Source organism: Phoca vitulina, unplaced genomic scaffold, assembly GCF_004348235.1.
Source record: "Phoca vitulina isolate PV1807 unplaced genomic scaffold, GSC_HSeal_1.0 scaffold41, whole genome shotgun sequence".
In the NCBI taxonomy this organism is placed as follows: domain Eukaryota; kingdom Metazoa; phylum Chordata; class Mammalia; order Carnivora; family Phocidae; genus Phoca; species Phoca vitulina.
Window position 1 is genome coordinate 14,489,168 of NW_022589744.1, and position 27,233 is coordinate 14,516,400.

The 27,233-nt window shown below is 54.2% G+C and overlaps 1 long non-coding RNA gene across 1 annotated transcript; it reads right to left on the bottom strand.

The window, feature by feature from the left end:
• Positions 1–13,426: 13,426 nt before the first annotated feature.
• On the bottom strand, positions 13,427–18,265 carry LOC116648049. Its single transcript, XR_004302435.1, has 3 exons — positions 18,153–18,265; positions 17,209–17,482; positions 13,427–14,589 (listed from the first exon to the last, which is right to left on the bottom strand). It is a non-coding gene; the product is annotated as an uncharacterized LOC116648049 (long non-coding RNA).
• Between the last annotated feature and the right edge of the window lie 8,968 nt (positions 18,266–27,233).

Consider the following 27,233-nt stretch of genomic DNA (forward strand, 5'->3'; position numbering starts at 1 on the left):
CACCTTGCAGGGGTGCAGAACACGTAGAACAGAACTGACCTGCGCACGGGGCCCCCTGCTCCACGGCCCACTCCAGGGCTACCCTGAGATGAGTGTGGTGGCCCTGCAGGGACCCAGGGCTGTGATTTGGAGGAAGAGGGGCGGGGAGATCATTCACACTCCGGGAATAAATGGGGGACTCCTCCCTGGCTTTTCCTGGACCACTAATGAGCACCCAGATCCCTGAACTGAGAGGGAAAACCCGAGGCCCACTTGTTGACATGTTTCAAGCGACATCAGGCACCTGCCGGGGTGCTGTGCATTTGGCCCCGCTTCCGCCTGCCCCTGCGTTCTGTTCTCAACCCAGCAGCCAGAGTCAAACCGAGGTCGGATCAGGTCCCTCCTCCGCTCAAAACCGTCCAGCAGCCCCCACCTCACCCAGAGAAAGGGCCAAAGATGTGGGCGGGGGGGAGCATGCATAGCAGCTCTACTCATAACTGCCCCAAACTGGGAACAACCAAGTGTACATGGGCAGGAAGAGGGATAACCGTCCAACATACCGTCCATCATACCAGGGAACACCCTTCAGGAATAAAACAGGAACACACGTGCAACACACAGCAACATGGATGGATCTCAAATACACCACACTGAACGGACAGGGCTGGTGACTGCATGCGTCCGCGTGCTTGAGCTTCCAGAACGTAACGTACCGTCTGGTGCTAGAAGTCAAAGCTAAGGCAACCTCAGGGGGAGGCAGAGAGATGATAAAGGGGCAAAACTCATCAAACTACAGGTTTAGGGTCAGTGCATTTTACTACTTGTCAACTATACCTGAGTCTAAGAAGAAGAAAAAGTGAAAATGCAGAGTTCTACGATCCAAGAGTGAAACCCGATCTGGCCATTTGCTCCCCTCTGGCATCTTCTCTCCCCTCTGGCTCCAGTCCACCCACCAGCCCGGTCGCTGCCCCTCCATCCTGCCAAACACCCTCCTGCCACAGGACCTTGGCACATGTTGGTCCAGCTCCTGGAATGCTCTGCCCCAGGTCACTCACTGGGCTCACTCAGTCTCTGCACAAGCCCTACCTTAGCAAAGAGGACTGCCTGACCTGCCGGGGAGGGGGGCTCATCCTCCTCGGCTAGCATGAGAGCAAGGACTTTGCTCACGACTGAGCTGTAGCCCCGGCACCTAGAACCATGTCCGGGATTCAGGCGCCTTTAGTAAACATGCGTTTGATGAACGGCTTCGGTTAGCATCCCTCTGAGGGTGTCCGCCTGCAGAGTGACTACACATCCATCGTAAAGGCTCTCAGGATAATACATTTCTCTGAAAGTGGACGGCTTTCTCTCTCCCATAGCTTCCAATTTCCCTGCCCCTCTCCCTGCCTCCGCCCAGCCCATCTCTGTAACGAAAGCAGGACAAGCCAGCAACAGTCACGGCTGTTCTGCCAGTGATGCCTTGAGCTAATTCCTGCAACTGCCAGGGAGGATGCCTTAATACCTCTGCACAAGACAGAGTAATTATTTCTAAACATAGCTGCCTCTCCCCATGCTGTCACTATCAGATGCCAGCAAGCTGCACTCAGTGCCTGACTCCCAGCCTCGGGATCCCCGGGTCATGTAGACATCCCCTGAGGGCACAGGGCACAGGCCACACAGACCACCGGCCCTGCCTCCCCAACTGAACTGGGCCGCCAGACGCTGCCACAGACCAGGGCCTGGGGGTCTCTGGGGCTCATTCACCCTGATCGGAACCCTCCACCCCACGTGCCCATCACCCGGGCCACCCTGCCCCACCCCTAACTCCTGCCCAGCTCCATCGTCCAGGGTGGAGGCCTCCCAGCGCAGGACGAGCGAGGCCCACAGAGGGAAGACCACCCCGATATTCCTTTCAGGAAATCAAGGTGAGAAGTCTGGGGACCACTTCCACTGACAAGCCAAACCAGAGACAGAAAGTAAACTGGCCTATTGCATGGGGGGGGGGGGGACGGGGGAATCACAACTAAAACGCATGAGGTTTCTCCTGGTGGCAGTGAAAGTCTACTGTTCTGAATTCTACTGCGGTGGACCTGGCACAGCTCTGCGAGCATTCTGAAAATCACTCGATTGTACACTGCAGACGCTAAGCTGTATGGTATGTGCATTACATCTCGACGAAGCATTGAACAAAAAGATGGGAGGCCTTGTGGTGGTTTCCTCTACTCCACGAGTCTGGACCACCCTCCACCCTACCTGAGCACGTGAAAATTGGAAAAGGAAGGCAGAAGGTTTGATCGCCCCGCCCACTGTCCCATTGTTGGAGCAGTAAGGGCCCCTCCCCAAACCCACAGAAGGGCCGGGGAGCCCATACTCAGCTGTGGGGGCCACTGCTTTCTGGAAGACTCAGAAACAGAGGAGCACAACACTAACCCAAAAGGAGAGGGTCAGGAAGGGGGGGAGTGCACATGGCTCAAATTATCATTAACTCCTATCAACCCTGCCCCAAAGCCGTATTCAGTCTAAAACAGATTCTCCACAAGCCACAGCCAGCAGAATGCCCACTGCCTCTCCCACCACTTCCCTCCCGCCAGGACGTCTCCCCACCCCACACTGCCCCTGAGCCTGCCCATACCCACAGGATCCTCTGTCTGAGGGCCAGGGCAGGCATCAGTGCCTAGGTCCACAATGGCGACAGGTGTCTCCACCCTCAAGCTCACAGGCCAGCCAGACACCCATCCTGAGGGACACAGCATCCTAGCTAGGACTGTCCTTCCCATGGTGCAGAACCGTGAGCCAATCACACCGCCCCAAGAGGCCCACGGCGCCTTCCCGAGGATGCACGCACCCTCCTCCCAGGTGTCCTGGCACCACTGCTCAGTGACTGCCGATCCCGCAAGCCCTCAATCACTAAAACACAAAGCATCACTCATGCCTTAGCCGCCCCTACCTTGACAGGTCTGCACAGTGGGTCCGAGCTAACTGCAGGGGTGCGCAGTGGTCAGCAGAGTCGGCCAAAGGTGCAGCGGTGGTGGGCAGGGCCGGCCCGGGTGCGGAGGCGGAGGTGGTGGGCAGGGCCGGCCCGGGTGCGGAGGCGGTGGGCGAGGCAGACCTCACAGTCAGCAACCTGAGGCGTCACAGGTGAGACTCAGTGGGCGGCCCCGCGAGCGTCGCTGGGGACACCGGAGGCGAGCTCTTCTTCTAGCCAAGATGGACCCGGCAACAGACCCGCAGGACGGGCCGGTGTGAGGGTCGCGTGCGGTGGTGGAGACCTCGCCAGCAGCCCAGGCCGACTGTCAGGACTCCAAATGCGCCCTGTCCTCCCCATGGCAGGTCGCCGAAGAATGAGGCGGCAGAGGTGTACGTTCTGCTTTCCGAGCTCCGCAAACCGCGGGGCAGGAAAACGACGCCAGGTGTAGCCCCACCGCGGAGGCCGTGAAAGGGGCGTGTGTGCAAAGAGCCCAGCGAGCCCTGCAGCACCAGGGGTCCGCCTTCTCCAGGTCCGCGGAACTTCCTCATTCTAGGGCTCGAGGGCACCCCGGAAGTGGTGACACAACCCGCGGGGCACGGCCACGCTCTGGGCCGATTCTCCAAGCACGCATGCGTCATCGTGGTTTCCCAGTCTCCCTCGCAGTGGGGTGGAGTCGTGTGTTCTCCAAGCACGCATGCGTCGTCGTGATTTCCCAGCCACCCTCGCGGCAGGGCGGAGCCATCCACTCTTCATACACGCATGCGGCATCATGCTTTCCTGGCCTCCTTCGCGGCGAGTCGTTGCCACATGGCCAATGGGTTGGGCAGTTCCAGTCCGTCCTTCACACCACCGAGACCCCCCAGTATGGCCCACCGTGGCCACCGCGGAATGGCACTCAGATGGCGTCCCCACAGGACGGAGGAGGGCAGCGCAGCCCGCATCAGACTCGGCATGAGTGAGGAACAAGCCCTGATCGGGATAAGCCGTGGCATGTGTGGGTTCATTAGCACGGAAGGTCCTGGTCTAATTCTGTGCTGACTAATCCAGCGGCTTCTTCATGTGTTATTGAAAACAGCTTTCATCCAGGAAACTTCACCCCAAGGTCCCAAAGACCGAAAGGACTTTTCTTAGCAACCGTGATTTGAAATGGGGGAATGAGACTTTTCTGATCCCTTTTTCTATCAGCAATCCCCTAAACAAGAAGGTGGAGAAGCGGAAACACACTGAACGGGGGGTGGGGAGTCCCCAGCCATGAGGAAGTCGGGAGGCAGAGAGGGGGGCTGGGTGACCTGGCGAGGGACAGGGACAAAGCTAGTGACCTGCAGGCTGGGGCCGGGGTGGCACCTCTCTGGTGTGCCCCAAAGAACTTCCCCAGAATCATGGGAATTGAATACTTTGAGGGCCAAAGTGAGGCACGTGGACCACGCTCACACTCTATACCATGGGTGCCCCCACCCCGGGGTGACCTGAGGCTCATTCTTGGGGGAGTGAGCCAGAGAAACCCAGACTCAGGGATGTCAGCTCACAGAGAATGGGGTCAGGCCCAGTGCTGAGCAGAGGAGGATTGGATAGAAGTGTCCACATCTAGGGTGACAGCCCCACCAAGCCAGCCTCCCCTGCCCGCTCCAGAACATCAGAAGCCAGACCTAAACCCCACCCTAGGCAAGAGATCAGAGGCTCCTTCTCTGGAGAGACTAAAAGCTCCTCCAGAGAAAAGACCTACAAATATACTGACATTTGGAAATCAAACTAAAAAGCAAGCTGTCCACCCTTCATCCTGCGGTAAAGCCCATGGCCAATGTCAGTGCTCACCCAATCCCTTGGACCTTAGCTACTGCACAGTACTCCTTTAGACTCCGACAGTGGTGCCTCCATCTCATGCCCGGAGGGTCCGTAAAACCTCAAGACTGCTCTGCGCTCTTGTAGCAGATAGACGGTTCCTGACATTTCCCCTCCCCTCCCCCAGAGTGCTTAATGATTCAGAAATGTCAGGGCATAGCCCAGCCCCATCGTCATGCAGGTGGGGTAATTCTGAGGAGTGTGTTTTGCACCATTTCTCAGAGTTCTATGCAGGATCAAGTTCCAAACACACACTGTAGAAGTTGGCTTTCTTGTTGGCCTTCCCTTCTGTGTTCCACAACCCACTACCCTACTGGGGTTTCCTTCCACTCTTAAATAGGATAGGACAGAGATCACCAGATACTTGAGAAAAGTCTCCAGGACGAACAACAGAAACCAAAACAACAAATGGGTGAAATTCAGAGCAAGTGCTGCGGTAGCCGGTGTCCAGGTTGGCTGCCTCCTGGTACTCACGCTCTGGGTGGTCCCCAACCCCTACTAAGGTCGGTCTGCATAACTGATAGAATAAGGCAAAACGGATGATACTTACCTCTGAGATTAGGTTATACAAAACACCACAGCTTCCATCTTAGTGCCTGCTTGCTCTCTCTCTCTTTCTCCCCCAGCCTCCAGATCACTCACTTTGGAGGAAGCCAACTATCATGTCAAGCAGCCCTATGGAGAGGCCCATGTGGTGAGGAATAGAGGCCTCCAGCCATCAACGACGTGGCTGAACTTGGAAGCTGATCCTTCATCTCCATCCGTGCCTTAAGTCACTCCAGTCCTGGCTGACACATTGACCACGAACTCATGAGAGACCCTGGGCCAGAGCCACCGAGCTGGGTCCTACCAGATTCCTGGCCCACAGAAACTGTGAGATAGGAAACGGTTGTTGTTTTAAGTCACAAAACTGTGTTTGGGGGTAATTTGTTATGTGGCTCTAATTATCTAGTATAAGTACATACTTTGCAAAGAGAAAAAAACCCCAAAGATTTCCCTAAGATGAGGAAAGGCATGGCACAGATGAAACAAGAGACAATCAGAGGCAGGAATGCCCGGATGTTACAAATACAATAACATAAATCTCAGTCAGTAGAAGCACTGGAAAATAAAGCTAAGAAAGTTTCCCAGAAAACAGAACAGAAAGTCAAGGTAATGGACAATAGGGGTTTTTTTCTAATTAGAGTTAGGTAATGAAGCCAGGAGATCCGACATCTGACAAATAGGGAGTTTCAGAATGAGAACACAGAGAAAATCAAGAGAATAAAATTATCAAAGAAATAATACCAGAAACTTTCCCAGAACCGAAGGGCACGAGCCGCCAAGACTGAAGGGCATACCAAGCTTCCAAACAATAAAAGAACAAAGGCATACTTTTATGACATTTCAGAACACCAAGGATAAAAGCTTTCAGAGAGAAGAAAATTAGGTCATAAAACAGGATCAAAAATCTGAATGGCATCAGACTTCTCAATAGCAGCATGGAAACCAGAATGCAGTGGAAAAAATGCCATCGAAATCCTAGGTAAAAATAATTTCAGAACTAGGAGTCTATACTCAAGCAGACTATGAACTGAACATGAGAAGAGAATGAGGCGTCTGAGGATATTGCAAGAGAATGAACTCCACTAAGACTAGGTAGGAAACAAAAAGATAAAACAGCAGGATCCAGGAAGCATGAACTCCATCACAGGAGTGAGTAAAGGAAAGTTCTGGACCAGAACCATGTAGCAGTCTGGAGGGTACTGCATGATGGGGCAGGTGTCAGAGGGATCCAGAACAACATCTTCAGGAGAAAAGAGGGCTGATAGACTATCCGACAGGCGTGACCTTATGGAAGTTGGCATGGAAAAGCATGTTGGAAGATGTACCAAAGCCTAAGCAATTATTAACTCTAGAATAAACAAAAAGTTGTACCAAAAAATCTGAAGTTATGATAGTCATAATAAAGAAAACTTGTATGTAGATTTAACCAAAATTGGGATATTATTTGGGGAGGCTGGAAGATGATCAAGAAAAGAAAAGCTCAAAGATGAAGTCTAAAATTGATAAGTCAAGAGATTTCAGTGTAACATAATGCTTCGAGATACAGAGGGGTTGTGGACTGAAAATTTATGTCCCCAAAAATTCACATGTTGAAATCTTAACCACCAATGTGATGGTATTAGGAAGTGGGACCTCAGGTCATGAGGCTAGAGCCTTCATGATGGGGTTAGTGCCCTTGCAGAGAGAGACATGAGAGCTTGCTGTCTGCTCTCTGCCACGTGAGGACACAGCATGAAGACAGCCGTCTCCACTCCAGGAAGTGGGCCCTCACCAGACACGGGGTCTGCCAGTGCCTTGGTCACAGACTTCCCAGCTTCCAGAGCTGTGAAAAACAAACGTTTGTTGTTGAAGCCACTCTCTGATAATTTGTTACAGCAGCCTGAACTAAGACAGGAGGTAAATGCCAGAAGAAATAGTTAAGAGCAGAAAGGGATGCAAGCAGAGGGGGGCGGGGGTGCTGTGGGTGTTTGTTACAACCTTGGGGCACTATTTGACTTTTAAAACGATTTGCTTGTCATACACCTTGATTTGTTTAGAGTTAATTTAGTTTCTCAAAACTGAATGTTGGGGCACCTGTAGAGGAAAGCCTCACCAATTCGTACAAGTCGTGTGGCTTGTATAAATATGTAAAACATCTGCACGGTATGAATTTGAAATAAATACTGCTCTTTTTCTTTTCAGCTTCACACAGTAGGTAATCCAGAGCAGGCTAACAGTTTTGCCAAGAGGATAAGCAAGGGCATAAAACAAAGATGGAATCACGGAGTTGTAGAGCTTGCAAAGAACTTTCAGGTTCCCGACCCAGGGCACTTACTGTACAGATCTGTAAACTGAGCCGCAGAGGTGCCGTGCGCCCCCAAGACACACGGACTAAGCGGCACAGCCAGGACTCCCAGCTGGGTCTCTGGCTCTCCAGGACCTGTTGCCTTTATGTAGCCAGAGCACCTGAACTCCTCAGGACCACCCTCCAAAGACTGTGCTCAGTGGGAAGTTTCCAGAACAATAGCCTGGCAGGGTGGAGGGAGAGAAAAGAAAGACACTGGGAAAATTAGTTCCACACGTGCCCAGAGCTCATGAGAGAGGCAGCAGAAAAGCCACATGTCTAAAGGGCTCCGCCCCACATGCCTGACCCTTGGTGAAAACTTTATGGATCTAACCCAAAGTCTTTGGCTCAGACTGGAGCTCGCAGAAACCTGGATGTGGCCGGCCAGCCTAGGCACAAGCCCCTCCGTGTGAGGAAATGGGTTCGTCCTAGCGCATGAGCTCCGGCCATAACAAATACAAGTCACTGGACTCAGACGTGGAGGAGAATTTTGTCCTTCAGAGCACTTCTGTCACCTTGGGGGCCCACTTTTTGTCGTTTAGTATTACCTATTTAAAACGTGGGGACACCTCTTTTCCAGAGGCTTCTGAGCCAATTTAAAAACCACGACAGGAACGTGGGTCTCGTGGCGGCGTTAGCACCTCTCCCTCCCTACCTCTCTCTGAAGCAACGTCATGCAAATGCTTCTCGGCTATTTCCACAAAGCAGGCCTACCTCCAAGGACTGAGCTCTGACTCCATGGCAGGACCGTAGAACAAAGAATGAGCTCAGAATCCAAGTGGGATACTGAACCAGAAGTTCTAAAGCAATTTTGACCATGGCGTCAGCATAGGCCTGAGTGCTCAGCTTCCCAGCCAGGCTGCCGGCGGCAGAAGGAGAAGCTCGGCATGCACGTTCAATGTTGGGTCTGCTGAGGCAGCTCAGTGCTGGCACTGGCCCCAGGGCTGGAGGCAAAGCCCTGCACCTCAGCCAGAACGAAGAGGGTGAGGTTCTGGCGTCCCCACAGCAGGCAGGAGGACAGAATGGCCTCTGCGGCCCTGGGGACAGACTCCAGGCTCATGTCCCTACTCCTCGCCACCGCTCCCCCCCCCCAGCCAGCTGACCTTGGGACCAAGTGCCCAGGGCAATAACCATGTACTGACCCCCTAGAGTGATTGGTGGATTCAGTGAAGCAACACATAGAAATCCCAGTGACTGGCACACAGAAAGTTCTCAATGTGAGCTGCGACCACCAAAGCCCAACCCGAGTGGACAGGAGCTCATCACTCCCTTCACTGTTGGGACGGTGTTGGTTTGCACCTTGGGAGCCCCCAGAGGAAATCTGAAACAGGCCCATGCCAGAAGCGCAGGGGTAGCCAGAAGAGGAAGTCCACTCGGATGGGTGGGTGCCGGCGTAAGAAGCAAGGGGCTTACAACGAGGCTGGTCTTGGGCGCCGCAAGATGAACACGTCTCCGCACCCATCGCCAGAATCCTAGAAGTTTATGGAGGGGCCGTAACTGAGTTCAGTCCCAGCCACTGTCTAGAAAGTCTCAGCAACACCTTTCTCTCTCAGGACTACGTCCTTGCAGATGGCTAATGGTGGGACGGGAGGTGGAACGTACATTCCAAGCTCAGGGGATGGGGAGGAACCTCGGATTGTCCAGGGCCAGCTTACAGGTCAACCGGTGGTCACATCCTCTCATGACCTCCTCCAACACACAGGCTGTGCTTTTTTTCAGAAATGCTCACGCGGGATACAAAGTGCCACCCCAGATCCGCTGAGCCTCTTAACAAAATGTAACGTAGACACATGTAGTGTCTTTGTAAAATCCAAACAAAACCCAAAACCCACCAGTTCTTAGGGAGTTCCAAGGCTTTAGTTAAGGAAATATAGATCCGTATTATGTTACATTCCAGAACAAAGAACCTCCTAGAACCCAGGAAGGAATGATAAGTCCAAGGTTAGTAGTTATCCAAAGGAAGGAGAGATTAGTTCCTAGAAAGGTCCTTGAAGTGGGCATCCTATCCCTGGGGTGGGGGCTCCCCACCCTTGATGGGCAGCGGGTGACATTCTTGTTATCAGTGTGGAGACCCACACTGACCATGTGCCAGGCACAACTGCGGCCTCATTTCAACTTTGTAACAATCCCAGGACTATGAGGAGCCCCACAGGAAAAGTCAGGCTCAGAGAGGTGAAGTGTCTGGTCCACAGCCACACAAGGAGGCTAGGGCAACCCGATGTGTTCACTCGACTCTGTGCTCCCCACGGCCTTTGCAAGTGGCCTGCACAGCTCTGCCCAGCCTGCCCCTCTGCCCACTCATGCCCCCTCGATCCTACTCCACCTGCCCCCACCATACCCACCTGGGCTCCCCCAGCGCCAGGCCAGCCCCTTGGCCTGCGCAGGGCTTCACTGTCCTCTGCCCAACCGCCTTCCCCAACCCCCTGTGGGAAGTAGCCTGCATGCATATGTGCACCCCAGCAGACTTGGGTCCCTGGCCCCGTCCACTGTTGCCCAGGGCTCTTACCACCAGCAAACACACTCTACTTCTGGTGGTTGTGTCACTAGGACACGTGCAGAAAGAAGGGCACACTCCCCAGGAAGTGGGCGGCCAACACGGGGGCAGGTGGGACCCGGGGGTGGAGAACGTGGAAGTGCACACTACGGACGTCCAGATTCAAGCAGGTTGGTGAGGATCCTTTATGCCAGGGGTCCCCAAACTGGCCCGAGGACCAAATCTGGCTACCTGTTTTGGTAAATAAAGTCTTACCGGAACCCACCCCGCCTCGTTCACGCACGTGTCATCTGCAGCTACTTCCGAGCCGCAACGGCAGAGCTGAGCAGTTGCAACAGAGGCCATCTGGCCCACAGAGCTGAAAATATTTATTTTCTGGCCTTTTACCGAAAATGTTTGCCAACCTCTGTTTTCAGCTGTTGATTGTCCAGCAAATAATGCGTGATAGTCATTAGGAGGATGGGGCGAGCGAGGTGGCGTGTTACTTGGCCGTACAAAGGAGGAGAGCACTGACCCCTGCCACAACATGGATGAGCCCCGAGGACATGGTGCCGAGTCAAGCCAGGCACAAGAGGCCACATGGTATATGATGCCAGTTCTGTGAAATGCCCAAACAGGGACATCTACAGACAAAGTAGATTAGTGGTTGCCAGAGGCTGGGGGAATGGGATGATGGGACCTTTTGTCCTCCATTCTGGAGGTGATGGAAATGTTCTAGAACACTGTGGTCAGTGCTTGCACAACCCGGTGAATACTGAATTGTTCGCTTTCCACGGGTGACTTGGGTGAATGGGAATCACATCTCAATAACTGTGTTTTTTAAAAAGAAGTGAAGGGATATGGGGAATTCATAAAGCAGATTCCTGCTGGGTTTCCTCCAGCCTGGGGTGACCATCAGGGTGTCCTGAGCTGTGTCCGGGGTGAGGAGGGAAAGTTGCAGGCCATGCACTTGGCAAGAGTCATTCTGTGGGGGAAACACCGGCCCCTCCACCACCCCAGGCTCAGCTTCTGGCTTGTGATTTCCGGGACAGACCCTGACAGACGGGTACAATTGTCCCTTCAGACGTGCTCTGCCTATGGAAATGCAGAAGAGCCAGCATTAAAACAGCAGCCGACTGCCCACAGTGCCGTGTCCTGGTGGGACGGTATAGTGCACCCTTGAAGGGCGTGAGCAGGGATTGGGTAGACCGCCGTCTTCCAGACTGGGGAGACAAACGCTTCGCACACAGAGACAGATGCTCCGGGAACTGTGGGGTCTCCACACCCCACATCACACTTGGGAGCAAGGTGAAGACACTTTCCAGTTTCGTCGGCAAACCCTGGAGGGAAAGATCTGTGGAGCATGATGCAGCTGCAGAGACCAGGAGTCAGTTTCATGGAGAAATGAAAGGAAGGTTCCAGAACAGTCAGGTGGTCAGGGCCTGTCTGGACCTGAACAGGGGGCCTCCCTCAGAGCAGGGTCTCCATCAGCACTCCTCACATCCACTCTCTCCCCTGCCTGACCCCATACAGCCCCAAGTCCTGCTGGCCCACGTCCTCCACCCACCGCCGTCATCCCCGTGCCAACCCCCTTATCTCAGCTCTGCTTCCAGGACATCCCAAACCAACCCAGTTTTTGGTTTTTTTTTTAAGATTTTATTTATTTATTTGATAGAGATAGAGGGAGAGCACAAGCAGGGGGAGCGGCAGGCAGAGGGAGAGGGAGAAGCAGGCTCCCCACTGAGGTGGGAGCCCAACGTGGGGCTCGATCCCAGGACCCTGGGATCATGACCTGAGCCGAAGGCAGCCACTTAACCAACTGAGCCACCCAGGCACCCCCAACCCAGCTTTTTAACAGAGTGGTCTGCAAGCGCTTCATAAGAGGTCCATGTAAATATGTCCGGCACTGCGGGCCACGTGGCCTTTGGTTCCACAATTCCACATCTAGAAAGCAGCCATTGGCAAAACATAAACTAATGGGCGCAGCTGGGTGCCAATAAAGCTTTATGGACAAAAACAGGCAGTGGGCCGGATTCGGCAGAGGGTCACCTTCACAAAAGGCAACTCTGATGATGTCACACCCAGCCCTTGCCAGTCCCTTGGGACATGCTTCCTGCCTTTCACACACCTTCCTGGTGTGTCTCCAGATGCTCCCACTCTCATGTCCAACACCCAGTCATCCTTCCAATGTCAGCTGAAAGTCCCCTCTGCAGAGACGGGGCCCCTGATACCCCAAGACCACACAGCCCCCCTCACCTGCTTCCTAGCACCCGCACCTTTTCATGCTCACTACACAGTGCTGGGGCTGGGGGGTCCCGTCCACCTCGCTTCACACAACAGGAGGACGGGGTCCACCTCACCGCCACGGTACCCCCAGTGCTCGGCACAGAACAGGAACTCTGTAAGCACATGGTGAGTTAAAGAACAGAAGGATGGAAAGATAAGAAAACCCTAGGTGCTTATAGGGTGGGACTTGGGAAGTGGTACAGTAGCCTCTTTGTGACACCGAGCAACAAGGAGCTGAAAACGCCATAGGACTGAGAATGTGTGGCGGGAGTTTGTCCAGGAAAGTTCAGGACAGGCTGAACCAAAGCATCGTGTCAATGGGCAGTGTTTGTTGAATTAATGAATTTCCATGCAGAGTGACCCAGCCCGTAAACACTCTGAGTTCAGGGGAAGAGGGGGGTAGGTAGTGTGGACTGGAAGATCACTGGGATGTCGTCTCCTTCACAGAACTCTCCAGCACAAAGCCCATGCGGGGTGGACACAGATGGGAGGTGTAAGCAGGCCATCCCGTTTAACTCCAGCCAGGAGTTGTGGGAATGGGGAGTGGGGTTAGGGTGGGAAATGAGGCAGGCCACGTCCATAAAGTCAACTCAGGGCCAAATCGGAGGGGGTCCAAGGCCATGCCAAGGAGTCTGGACTTCTTTATGTTAGGTAACAGGGAGCCACTGAATGTTCTTGAGCAGCAGCATGCCATAGAAGTAGCTCTGCTTCTGAAAGACTTCTGTGACAACAATGGGATATACAGGCTTGGAATTTCAGGGGGGGCGACAGGGAGGCCTCGGCAATGGTCCAAGTAGAAGACAAGGAGTACCTGGAAACTAGGGTGCAGGAAATAAGGCAAGCAGGGTGAGGGGTGTGGAAGAGAAAGGGCAAGGAAGGGAGACACGGGAGAGGGCCCCACAGAAGCAGCCCCAGGGCCGGTGCCGACAGACTGGAGAGAGACACCAAGATGAAGAACCACGGCGGCCAGGGGCGCCCAAGCCCCGCTCCTTTTGCTCTTAAGGAGTTGGGTCCGACTGGAAATTCACGGGCTCACAGCTGCTGGCTGGCCTCCCGACACCTCTGCTTCTGGGTGCACGTAGCTAGCAGTTAGAAAATACAGGTGGCCACATGCTCAGACGGCAAGGAGCAAGTGATGTGGCCCCTTGTCCGGGGTCTTCAGCACGGAGCTCCACTCCCACCACGTCTAGGCCCCCAGGATGCTTTTCTCCTGCAGCTGCCCTTCGTTAGTGGGAACACCAGCAGAAAACAAGAATCAAGGCACAGTTCCAATCTGGCGGCGACCCCTTCCGTCCAAGGGCCGGGGATGCTTGACAAATGAGCCTCCAAGAAAAGCAGTCTGCACAGAGCAACACGGTGATGAGCTCAGGACACTGGACATGGCAGCAGGACAGCTCCCCGGGCCGAGGTTCAGCTTCCCGGCCTCTGTGAAGACGCAGCTAATGGGTTTCTTGATTTTGAATGGCCTCGCATCCTTCTCCATCCTGGAGAGCTCCACTTTGTCCAGACAAACCTGTCCCCCCTCCCACAGACTCGTGCACGTCGTGGCACGGAGCAAGTGAGCAGCTCTGGAAACACGCTCCTGCATGGTACCTGGTTGGCGGCAGGTGCTGAGGGAGGTGGAGGGATGGTTTGTGTGGGGGAAGGAGGAAGACGGTGGGAGGGGGGTGGGAGAGCGCGCGCAGAGCACTGGAAACCTCTTCTGACCTGATTCTCAGCGGCCTGTTCTGTGAGCTCATGAGGAGACCATAGCGGGGTCTTTAAACCTCCAAGTACCTCCCACCCCCACCCCACATACTCTTGGTGCATCCTCAGTGTTCCAGCCACACATACCAACCCTGGCTAGACTCTAGAAGCCCACCAAGTACAGGCCTGGACACCGAGCACCGACATTATTCTGTCGTGGAAAACATTGAGGTCACCATAAAAACCAGCCTTGCACCATAAGGAAGAACACAGGGGTCATAACGAGCATCCCAAGCCTGCTGAGCAGTTAGCATGGCTGCTTCCCCGGGTGTTTCAAAGAAGGCTCAAGGGCTCTTGGGTCAGCGCATCAGCAGGACACGGAGGGGCTCATCTCAGTGGGGCGCCTGGTCGGTCTCAGGACACAGGTGACGTCTTCTGGATGGAGTTCCTCAAGACCACACGAGCTCACAAGTCAGAGGAGGGGACAAAGGGCGAGGACACTTTGTTCTTCTGTAAAAATAACAGAAAAGACCCCTAGGTTTAGTGGCCCCAACACAGGCAGCCCAGGGGAGGGACTTACTTTGCTCATGGGTTTTTCTTAAGCTGAGAATTCACTACTACAAAAAGGAAGGACTCACAGTTCTCACAAAAGAAAGACAGAGGAGGCCTTAGAAGGGAGTCCAGAGTCTCTCTGTTCTCTAGTTCCTGATTTACGCATGCGCAGCGGTACACCTGCTTTCTCCCTCCCTCCCTCCTTGCTCCATCCATCCATCTCTCCCTCCCTCCCTCCCTCCCTCTATCTCCCTCTCTCAGCCTGTGCCCCACCACACCTACGCTGCTTGCACTCCTTGACCATTGCTGCTCCGGGTTGCAGGTGCCCCTGGAGGCTGGCGAGGGCAGCCCAGGTAGGGAGCTCAGACACCTAGACGCACACACACACACACACATCCTGGACCCCCATCCCCACCTATCTCTACGTCAGCCACTCGGCCACTCAGGTCCTTCCCAGATGGCTGCGCACATGGCAACCTTGTCCACTCAGCAGCCCACAGATTCCTGCCAGGGGCATAAGGAGACGGGGTGCAGGGGGCTGAGCCGGAAATGCACGGCAGCACCTCAAGAGGCGCCGAGGGTCAGGAAAGGGGGTGGGCGCCCTGCGTCTGTCTCAGCCCAGCTCGCGGCCTCGGGATGAAAACTGGAAGTAGACAGAACTGTCCCCAGCACCTGCAGGGCCCCAGATCCAGCTAGGAGCAGGGAGGTCACCTTGGGGCAGCCAACCAGGGGTCAGTGGGCTTTTAACAGTAGTCGCTGGATTGTGTTCAAGTCACATCTCTCAGCAGCCCGGGGGGGACATGCTGGACTAAGGTGCTGTTCTGTTTGTTTTAATTTAGGTGACATCCACTTAACATAAAATGAACCATTTGAAAGCGTACAACTCGGTGGCTTCACAGGGCTGGGCAGACACCAGCTCCATCTCGCTCCAGAACATTCTCAGCACCCAGAGGGAGCCCCGGCCCAGTGAGCAGTCAGTCCCTCCCCGCTTCCCCGGCCCCCGGCCACCTACCGGTGCTCTGCGGTCTGTCCGCACGCACCTGTCCTGGACATCTCACACAGGGGCCGTCACACCACACGGGTCCTGTGTGTCTGATTTCTTTCTTGGCGCGTGTTTCCAGGTGCATCCATGAGCAGGATGTCGTCAGGGCTTCGTTCATGGGGGAAGAACACAGGCTCACTTTTTCTCACCCCATAGCGGCGGCTTTCGAAAAAGCACTCAGGCAAAGCAAGAAAGGACAGTGCCGGGTCACCCACAAGCGCCCTCACAACTTCGTTTCCCCCAGAGGAGCAGGAGGAGTGAGAGAACCTAGAGGACAGGGCTGGCGGGGGGGTGGGAGGCGGCGGCAAGTCTGGCAGCGGGGAGGCTGGGAGGCAGCAGGGGCACGTCCCTGCCACGCCGACCTTCACCGGCCCAGGACAGGTACGGACGTGCTGAAGAACAGATAGGGGCCGCCCGAGTCACCCTGGCCGGAAAACACCTGGGTCTTGCTGAGCCGGAGAAGCCAGCAAACCTGCAGGCCAGGCCCTGGCCCGGGTCCCTGCCCGGGTTTCTGCAGGGCAAAGCCACAACCGCTCAGGGCTCCGCTTGCCTCTCACAAGAACGGGTGCGTTGGCAAGACCAGGGGTCCCAAATCTGGGGAGAATCCAGAGGGTCTGGGAACCTGAATGGGAAAGCAGTTCATTCCTTCCCACACTCCCCTCTTTGACAATTTCTCAATCGCGGACACCAGCCCCCAGCCAGCTGTCCCTGCCACAGACACACGGGCATGTCCATGGCACATGCCAGGTGATGCATACATCGCAAAATATCACCCGCCGTGGTCATTATTTCTGGATTTAGGTGCTTCTTAGACTCGCCACTACATCGAGTTAAGTAATTTGTTCAAAAGGAGCACCTTCAAAAGCCAAAAAGTAGAAACAACCAAAATGCCTATCAGGCGATGAATAGATAAAGTATGGTATCCGTGCAATGGAATATATTCAGACATAAGAATGAAGGTCTGACATCTGTCACCACGTGGATGAACCTGGAAAACATTATGCTCAGTCACAAAAGACCACATTTTTATAAAATATTCGGAATAGGCGAGTCCGTGGAGAAAGACCGGAGGTTACCAGGACAGGAGGGGAATGGGGAGGACCCGCTCGACGGGTTCGGGCAGAGGCGGTGGACATGGGTGGGGGGGTGCCTGGGTGGTACGGCGAGGACACTAAATGCCACTGAGTTGGACACTTTAAAAGGGTTCATTTTATGTTACAAGAACTTCTCTCCAACAAAAAAGCATATACAACAATGTCTCACTTCTTAAATATTTTGATAATTATATTTTAATACTATAACCCTAGGAAATCTCTTTTATGGATTTAAGACTATTTTGCTGAGAAGGGGTCCGCTGGCTCCCCCAGATGCCATAGGGCTCCTTGGTACAAAAGGGTTGGAGTCCCCTGGACTGGGGCCCTCCATGGCCCACTCTTCACCCTGTTTACACCTGGACAGGTAGAGCCCAGCCTCCCGCCCCTCCCAGGCCCATCCGGCACTGTGTACGAAAGCCGTTGGCAAAACCCCAAGCGCACCCCTCATCACCACTTGGTCTCTCATTCCGTGTGAAGACTCTCCGATCTCCAGCAGTCATCTCTAAACATGCAGAGGTCCCAGGAAAGGAAATTCAGCAGCGTAACCGGGGTGAATCTGCAGACAGGTGAGACTGGGCCAGGTGACAGGTAGAGGACAGTGGAGCTTCAGGGGGTGCAAGCAGCAGAAGGTGGAAGAGGAGACAGGCAGAGGACCCAAGGGTGCAAGGGCTGCCCTGCTGGGATTTCCAGGTGCGTCCAAGGCCAGCTTGCCTCCCTGAATGGGGAACATCGTGTCACTCTGCACCTGGAGGTGCCTGCCACCACCCAGGACGGGTGCAGAGTGCCCTGAGCACCTCTCCCCAAGCCCACCCAGCGATGAGCGTACCTCCACCCCACTCCCATCTGAAAGTGCAGCCCCCTCCACCACCGAATGCAGGTGCGGGCCGACCGTTCTTGACTCGAGCCTTCGATTCCCCTGTCTGCCTGTCTGCCTCTGCAATCCTAGGGAGTATTACAGGCCGCCTCTCCACCCTGCAACATGCTAGGTGTTCATAAGCGACGATTGCATGCAGTCCTTCCAATAAGCCTGCATGCTATTACAGATGGAGAGACTACCACTCAGAAAGGGAACCCAAGACCCACGCTCTCTCCTGCAGACTTCCCCCCTCCCGCCCTGAGAACATCATCTCTGTCTCCAGAGTCCTCTCGACACTGAATCATTTATCGCCTGCATGGAATGCTGCTGGGCTTCTGCACACCGGGCCTGTGCCCGTGGGCTGGAAATACAGCTGTAAACAGGAGCTCACGTTCTAGACAAAGAGACAGAAATCCAACAAGGTAATCTCAGATTGCAGTAAGTGCTGCATGAGTCAGGATAGTCTACGCTCGCGCAGGCCCAAACAAAGCCTGAAAGCTCAGTGCTTCGTGGAAAGGTCATTTCTCACCTATGATCAGTGTGGTTCAGCAGCCCCACTTGGCAGCTCTCCTCCTGTCGGTGACTCCGGGCTCCAGGCTCCTTACGTCCTGGGCTCTTCCATCTTACACAGGTGGTCGCCTTGGTCACTGTGGAAGAGGAATAGGGGGTGTGGACGGTCCCACAAGAGGTTCTGTGGCAAGGTCTGGATGTGGTGTCTGTCACCTCTGTCCACAAACTACCGGCCCCAACCTAACTGCAAGGGAGGTTGAAAAACACAGTCTTCTTCGAAATCCAGGAAGACGCAAATGAAATGGAATTTGATGACCACAGGACATTGTCTCTACCACAAAAGAGTAAAGGAAATAAACAGAATGATAGAACAGAAAGTGGCTGGGATGAGCAGCCCATTTTAGATGGACGGGCCAGGGAAGGTCACTGTAGGGCGTGACTTGAGGGAGCCAGGCAGGAGACAGCCTTCCAATCCCAGGGAACACACAGGCAAGTGCAAACAGTTGGTGCCCGAAAACAAGAGGCATGTTCAAGGGACAGAAAGGAGGTGGGCAGGAGCAGGCAAGGGAGAGGGGGAGACAAGAGGTTGGCCATGTGGTGGGCAGCCCCAGTACATGTCAGAGTCACCTGAACCCTCTCCCAGGGACTCTGACCTAATTATTCTGGCCTGGAGCCAGGCCTCAATTCATTTTTCTCTTTAAGAAAATAACACATATGCCCCAAAGTGCACAAATCATAAATGTGTGCTCAATGATTAGTCACAAAGTGGACCGTCCATGCACACATCACTGAGATCAAAAAGTAGAATATCACAGACCCCCAGAAAGCCCCCTCCTTCCCCAGTGACTCCCCCTTCCTCCTCCCCAAAGATAATTACCTCCATGATCTTGCCTGTTCCTAAACTCTGTATGAACGGGATAATACAGTTGACATCCAATTTTGTGCCTGGGTCCTTTCACGCTACATTATTTCTGTGAGGTTCATTGAGTATAGAGGTGCTGTTATGTATCCCCCCACATGAATTCACCAGTTTTATTTGGCCCTACTCCTGTTGAAAGACTTTTGGGTTGCAACCCATTTGGAGCTATTAAAACGATGGTGCTGTGCTCACTCTCTAGAGCATGCGCCTTGGTGCACAGGTGCGTGTACATTCCTCAGCAGATGTCTAGGAGTGGGGCAGCAGGGCCCCGGGGCTGGCATATGCTCAGCTTCAGGAGATTGTGCTAAACAGTTTTCCAAAGTATGAATGTTCCGTGGTCCTCTATCTTTACCAGCCCTTGGGGTCACCAGTCTACTCATTTTAGTCATCCCACTGGGTTAGAGCAGTATTTCCGTTTGCATTTCTCTGACGACTAATAGGACACTTTGTGAAGTACTTGTTCAAGTCTCTTACCCGTTTTCCTGTGAGCCCCTTTGCAAGTCATATCTCCAGAAACATCTCCTGTCTTGTGCCTACCTTTCCACTCCCTTAATGGTGACTTTCGGTGAACAGGAGCCCTTCATTTTAATATAACCTCATTTGTCCATCTTTTCCTTTATGGTTAGTGCTCTTTGTATCATGAAAATATTCCAGATAGTCTTCTATATTATCTTCTAGAAGGTAGAATTGACCTCCATATATGGTGTGAGGTAGGGGTCAAGCTTCCTGGGTTTTTTTAGGTGGCTATCCAACTGACCCAGCACCATTGATAGCAAAGATCATCCATGCCACCTTCTTGAAAGGGCCACCTTTGCCTCATATCATATGTTGTTTACCCATATATGCTGGGTGTGTTTCTGGGTTCTCTACTCTGTTCATTGGTCTGTTTGTCTAACTTTCTATTCTATTTTTTTTTTTTTTTAACCTCTCTTGGTGACTCTGACATGTAGCCAGGGTTGAGAACCACTGATCTAGGACCTTGCAGTTTATGGTAATAGGTTTGAGTGTTAGTCTAAATGCAAGTATGTAGATGCCCAATAAGGGATTTTCAGAGGAAAAATAGATTAAAATTAGAGACGTGGGAAGAGCGATGCCAGAACCATGGGGAAAGGTCCAGTGGAGTGGGTGGGGAAACTGGGTAATGGGCCGGAAGCCAAGATGCTCATATCAACCCATGCTGCTCCCTACTCCTTCTCTTCTCCCTTCTCCAGACTTCCAGATCCACCCAAACCAAAGTGCAAAGAAGCACCGACAAAGACCAGAAGGAAAGTTTCCTGCCTGGGTGACCAGCCATGCTTACGGAAATCAGATCCCACTTGCAACCAGTTTATTCTCAAGTTGCCATGGCACTTCTGTAATTAATGGCTAGGTTTTAATTAAACATTGATTAGCCACTAATTAGTCTAATGATTAGTCCTGGGGAAGAGACAGGGCTGTCAGACCCCATAAAGGAGACAGGGGGAGATAATGAAAGATTATGGCTTAGGTGGAAGTGCTCTTCCTCCCTCCCTCCAAGCCAAATGTTTTCTATGATTTTGGTCTATTATAAACGATGCTTTCAATGTGAATTTTTCTAATCGGTTTGAGTCTTATGAAGTCCCAGGCGACTAGTGCAAGGAAGATTGAATCTATTTGCCTTTTCATCAGATTTCAGCCTCTTAATGTAGCTAAAGAGCCTTTTCCCACTTAGAGAGGAATTAGTTTCTGTCTCCACAATGAAGTCATCCTGGGCTGAGGCCGTCCCCCTCCCACGTCCTTTGTGGGGGCCCAGACCTTGCCAAGGACTTCTGAGATGTGAGTGTAGCAGGGCTTCTCCCCCAGAGTGGATTCTGCAAGCACCTGATGCCCCAGGTCACCCTTCCCTCATTCCCCGACCCTCAGTCCTCCACCAAAAAGAGAGGTTGGGTTGCTGCACATGGACACAGCTCAGCGCGAACTGCATTTGAAGTTACCCTGTAAGAAGTTAACTACGTGGTAAATCTTCGCAGGAGGAGACACAGTATGATGATATTGGTTAATCATCCCCAGTGTACCTTTTGTAAGTTTGGGTTTATGCATAACAATACAAAACTCCCATAAAGCCCTGTGCTGAACACAAAGCTCGGGAGAGAACAGAAGCATAAAACCTGAAATCCAGAGAGGGCTTCAGGCCGGGGTAAGACGCCCGCTCCTGAGAAGGCAGGTCCTGACGAGGAACACTTACCAGCCTTGAGAGTCTCAGCATTTGCCTGTGGAAGCTCCTGGCACCGCCAGAAACACCCCAGCCAGGGTCAGAGAAAGCCTAAGAAAGACTTGGAAACCGAAAGAAACACTCATGCTGCTTTTTTTTTTTTAAGATTATTTCTTTATTTATTTATTTGACAGAGAGAGAGACAGCGAGAGAGGGAACACAAGCAGGGGGAGTGGGAGAGGGAGAAGCAGACTTCCCGCGGAGCAGGGAGCCTGATGTGGGGCTCGATCCCAGCACCCCGAGATTATGACCCGAGCCGAAGGCAGACGCTTAACGACTGAGCCACCCAGGCACCCCTCATGCTGCCTTTTTTTTTAATTGTAGTAAAATACACATAACATAAAATTAGCATTTCAACCGTGTATGAGTGCACAGCTCAGCGGCATCAAGTACGTTCACATTGTTGAACAACTGCCACCGCCGTCCACCCACATCCTCACCATCCCAAAGCGAAACTCTGTGTCCATTAAACATGAACCCCCTCCTGCCTCCCCCAGCCCCTGGCACCCCCTTCATCCTACTTTCTGTCTCTATGAATCTGACGACTCTGGGGATCTTGTATCAGTGGAATCTTACAATATTTGTCCTTTTGTGGTTGGATTACTTCACTCCACATGATAATCTCAAAGTCCATCCACGTTGTAGCAGGTGTCAGAATTCCCTTCCTTTTTCAAGGCTGAGTAATATTCTGTTGTGTGGCGGTTCCCACTATGTTTACGCATCCGTCGATGGACACATGGCTTCTTCACCTTTTGGCCGCTGTGGGGAATATTCGCACTTCTCCATCTAGCATGCAAATGTAGTTATCTGCGTCTTCAGGTGGAAGATCAGGTGAGACAGGACACTGCAAGCCCCCCGGTCTCTGCTTTACTCTCTTGAATCAACAAGGATACCCAAGACCTGTTTCGGCCCCAAGACACCATCCGCATTCTCACATCTCCGTTTATCAAGTTTTCTCGTTGTGTCCCAATAGCTTCTGCCACACGAGCGCATCAGACATGTTCTGCCCAGCCTTTGTCATCCTGCCAACACTTGCCGTGAGCCGGGGCAGGAGGCCTCTTCACTGGGAAGGGGGCCTGGAGCGGAGCCCAGAGGGAGGGCCTGGAAGCCGGAAACGGGGGTCGGAGCCCCCCTCTGCCCTGATCCAAGCAAGTCCCCAGGCCTTTCTTTGCTCAACCGTAAATTGGGTGCCACCCCCTCTGGCTCTAGGGAAGCCACGTGTGGGGCCCTGGGCTGTGTGCCACGTGCGAGGCGTGGCATCCATGGATTTTCTGGCTTTCGACCCCGGGTTCCAGGAGCAGGAGTCAAGGGGAGCTCTCTCTGAGAGGAGGGGTGGAGCTCCAGCAGCAGAGGGCAGTACCCTGAGCTGTCACTGACGCCTCTTCCAGGCGCTTCTGTTGCCGTGGAACGCCTAGTGGCCACTGAGGGCAAATACGTACTTGGCCAGCCCTCACAAAAGCCACTTTCCTGATGGTGGGACATTAATCCCCACGATAGCTTTCTTGTGCTGACTTCAAAAGTTGGGAAATTTGGGGCACAGAGCTGTCACGTACTGTGCCCACGCTGAGCCTGGAGTCCCGTGGCAGAGACAGTGAGCTGGCCCCAGAGCCAGGCATCCAGTGGGGCCTGCCTTTCCCGCCGCACCCCCACAGCATGCCGGGGGGACCAGATGTCCGGTTCTGGCCAAAGGGAGAGGAATGGAAGAACGTGCTGTCACTCCCAGACTGAGGTGGCCACGTCCCAATGGACTGTCCCTACATTGCCTCCCCAGCCAGCTGAGTCCCTCCTGGGGAAGAGGTCAGCAGACATTGTGAGCCGAAATGAGCATGCCGTGTGTTGGCTCAGTGGCGTTTGAGGACTGCCTGTCCGGTGGTCAGCAGGACTGAGACATCTCTGCACACAGCCAAGGCCACGCTCCAGGGGCGGCCTCCGGCCGGGCTAGGTAAAGATGAGGTGTCGGTTTCAGAGGGAGGCGTCGGCCCTGATGGAGAACCCCACCATGGCGTGGGCCACGGTCATGCCTGCTCATCGTGGACAAGGCCAGCCCGCGATCTAGCCCCAAGCTGGGCTACTGGAGGGTGATCCCGCTCAGCCTCCCATGGTGGGCTCAGCAAAGGCTGGGCCAGGATCTGGCAGTCCAGAGAGACAAAACGCAGCCTTTGGCCTTGGATGCTGATGAGTTCAAGAGGGACTAACCACCCAGGGGGTGAGGTGGGGTCCAGACATGCAGCCCACCGGAGGCTCGGGATTCCTGGGTGATTCCTCAGTTCGGTCTTAAAGGCGGGCCAGGTGCAGACACACGGAGCGGGCACGCCAGGCAGAGGGCACGGTGAGCAAAGATGCAGAGGTGCGAGGAGGCACACGAGGGGCCAGTACCATGCGGCGTGGCAGACCAGCGGATGGCAGGCGACAGGGAGCCGCGGGCTGTGCTGGGCAGCCAGGACCACCAGGGGCTGGGTGTGAGCAGGAGAGGGCCCCCAGCAGGTTCCCACCCTAAACCTATCACCTTAGCAGCAGCAGGGAGCATGGCTAGCGGCAGGGGGAGGAGGTGTACCCGACGGTCCTGCTGGCCTTGGAGTCCAGACAAGATGGAAAGCACCCCACGGTTGAGGGGTCGGCAGCAGGCAGAGGCCCGGCACCGGATGCCCCAAAGAACGGAGGTCGGATCTAAGACTGGGCTTCAGAGTGCGGGTGCAGGAGCAGTATTTCCAGCCGAGGCACAGAAATGAGAGCACGTTCCAAATCCAGCTTCCTCTCAGAAGGAACCCCAGATGAGTCCAAGGACAGTCTACCACGATGGCAATATTTAGCAAGAACAAAAAAGAAGCAGCCATCATTATTGGAAGGGACACCTCTGAGACCACTAAGCACCCAGCCTGAGCTCAGGCAGGGAAGGACCACTTCTAGCTGGAGGCGACAGAAGGCTTCCTGGAGGAGGTGACATTTGAGTGGGGTTCTGAAGGCTGTGTAGGATTTCCAAGAGTGGAAATTTCCGGGCACATGCCCCACACAGAAGTCCTGGGCCAAGGGACGAGGGACAGAGAAGCGCAAACAGTGACCAGACACAGTGAAAGGGGACAGGACAGCCCCACCAGAAATGCACTCAGTCATTCAACAAAGCATGAATCGGCTGCCCAGGTCTGGGTTCAAGGCACTGAGACTACAAGCTAAACGGAGCCAGTGGGTAACAAGGCTGAGCGTCTCCAGGGCAGGAGCGGACAGAAGGTGAAGCCAGATGCAGAAAGTCCTCCAGCGGACAGCTGCTGGGGACACTGGACGCCGGGTGAGCTGGGGTCAGACCGTGCCGCGTGAATTACTTTTCCCATCCACCCGAAGCCCACTGGGGTCCTGTGATCCGTGTGTGGCCGACTGTTGCTCATCACCATCCTGCCTTTGGGGTGCAGCTCCGGCCGGAGGGGTGAGCTCTCCCACGGCTGGCAGGGCCGGCCCGTGCGCTGGTGTCCCCGGCGCATGGCTCCCTGCCTCCCGCTTCCCTCTGCATTCACTCGCAGAAATGCACGGATATTGATCACTGCCCAGGTCTCATCAGATTGGGGAAATCGATGGGGTTAGGTCACAGGGACAGGCAGCCTTCCTCCAACCCACACGGGCCCTGGCCAGTGTGCTCCTTGCTGACTTGCATTTTAAGGATAAAGAGGCAGCTGTCCCTTTCGCCAGAAGGCATTTAAGGATTTTAATCTCTTCACTGGGGGAGAAAAGGCAGGTCTCAGCCGATGCACAGTTCAACGCAGCTTCAAAATAAAGCAGCCTCCTTCCGGGGCGAAGGTCACGGTTGGGACTCACTGCTGCCGGCCACTCGCTATGTAACGTGTCCAGCCAGCTCTGCAAACTGAAATGCTTGGGAGGTTCCTGATACACAGTCGGTGGTGACGAGGCCTGAAGGCGGAGCTGGGGACAGAAAGAGGGCCGGGTGGGCGGGGGAGGCGTCCAGCGCTGCCCAGCCCCAGCTGCTCGGCCCCCCGGCTCCACGCTCCAGTCCCCAGGCGCCACTTCAGTCCCTGGAGCCCCGGACACACAGGCACACATGCACCCCATTATCTTGCTGCACCGACTGAAATCTGTCAGCAGCGGGGAGAGGCAAAGGGCTTTTGTGCTTTTCTGCAAAGGACTCTTCCACCGGTGCTCCTGAGTTCCTCCCCCTGTACCAGAGCAACGTCTTGGAGACGAGACCCTCGGGATGTTCATTTACCCCGGGAGCAGTCAGCTCCCAGAGGTCCTCCTGGCAGGAAGGGTGGGGACGAAAGCTATTCCTCTCCAGCTCTCTGCTGCAGAACCCAGCTGCTCCCAGCCTGTTTGCTGCCCTCGAAGTCCACCTGGAGGGGAAGCAGGCAGCCCGCGGCGGAGCAGGTGGGGCCTCCCCAGGGGGGTGGCGTGGGGCCCAAGGGCCAGCCCACGCCCGCAGGCTGCCTTCTCCCGGCCAGCCCCGGAGCCGTGCCCTCCCAGCCACCCCCACCCCCCAGGAATAAAACGGACACCCATGGAAACATTTCCTGGTGAGACAGCTGGGCGCCTGGAAATTGCTTCTGTCTGGGTGGCATCCAGAGAGCTGTTTCCGAGGCTGCTGATGGGCCGGAGTGCCCAAAGAACACAGAAGGCTGACAGCCACACAGGTCAGAGAAGGGGTCCAGATTCCCACCATGGTCAAGGAGGAAGCCCATGGACAGCCTCGAACCTCAAGAGAGCCAGGCCTTGCCCAGTCACTGGGCTTACCGCTGGGAACGACAGCAGCCCTTGGGGAGACACGGAGCACATCGGCAGTAAAAGTCATAATGTCACCACAAGTGCCTCTGAGCGCTATGAAGAGAAAACCGAATGCTGTGGTAGGAGGTGACAGGCCGAGGGCGGAGACACATCAGCATCAGCTGAGACCCGAAGGTGGGAGGGCGTATCCCCCCAGGGATCAGCAGAGCCCCAGGAGACCGGCCTGTGCACCTGCACACACGTGTGCACACAGAGATTCATGCACACCCACATGGATGCACACACACATGCACACAGAGGTGCACGTCCATACACACCCACATGGGTGCACACACATATAACACACAGATGTGCATGTCCATACACACCCACGTGGGTGCACGCACACATGTGCGCGCACACGCAGACGTGCACGTGCAAATACACAGAGGCGTGCACACCCACGTGGGTGCACGCACACACACGCACACACGCAGACGTGCACGTGCATATACACAGAGGCGTGCACACCCACGCGAGTGCGCGCACACACGCGCGCGCACACGCAGACGTGCACGTGCATATACACAGAGGCGTACACACCCACGTATACCCATGGGTGGGTGCACACACACATATACCCATGCGCACACACATAGATGTACACGTGCACATACAAGTACATATACACACGCATATATACACACATACATATATATATAACAAAGACATGCATATACACATGGATGGACAGTTGTATCTGTGCACATATACATACGCATATGCACACAGGTGTGCACATACACATAGATGTGCATATGCACATACATGTGTGTACACAAACATATAGAAATACACGTGCATATATGTGTGCATACACATGTGTATAGATATACACACGGATGTGCACATGCACATATGTAAATATGTATGCACGCATGTGTACATATATACACTACTCGTGTGCTTTGATGTACATTTACAGACACGTGTACATGCATATGCATGCACATGCATCTACATGCACCAACACATACATACATACACTGCACACACACACATACACACACTCTTGCAGGGGGACTTTTTACAGGGATTTGACTCCCCACCACAACTGTCGGAGCTAGGTAAGCTGTCTCTCTGAGGAGCGTGAGGTCCACAGGGCAGGTGGCAGGAAAGGGAGGGTGGCTGGCAGGTGAGAGGTGAAAGGGGGTGGAGAGTGCGAACCCTCCAGCATGAGCTGGAACCTG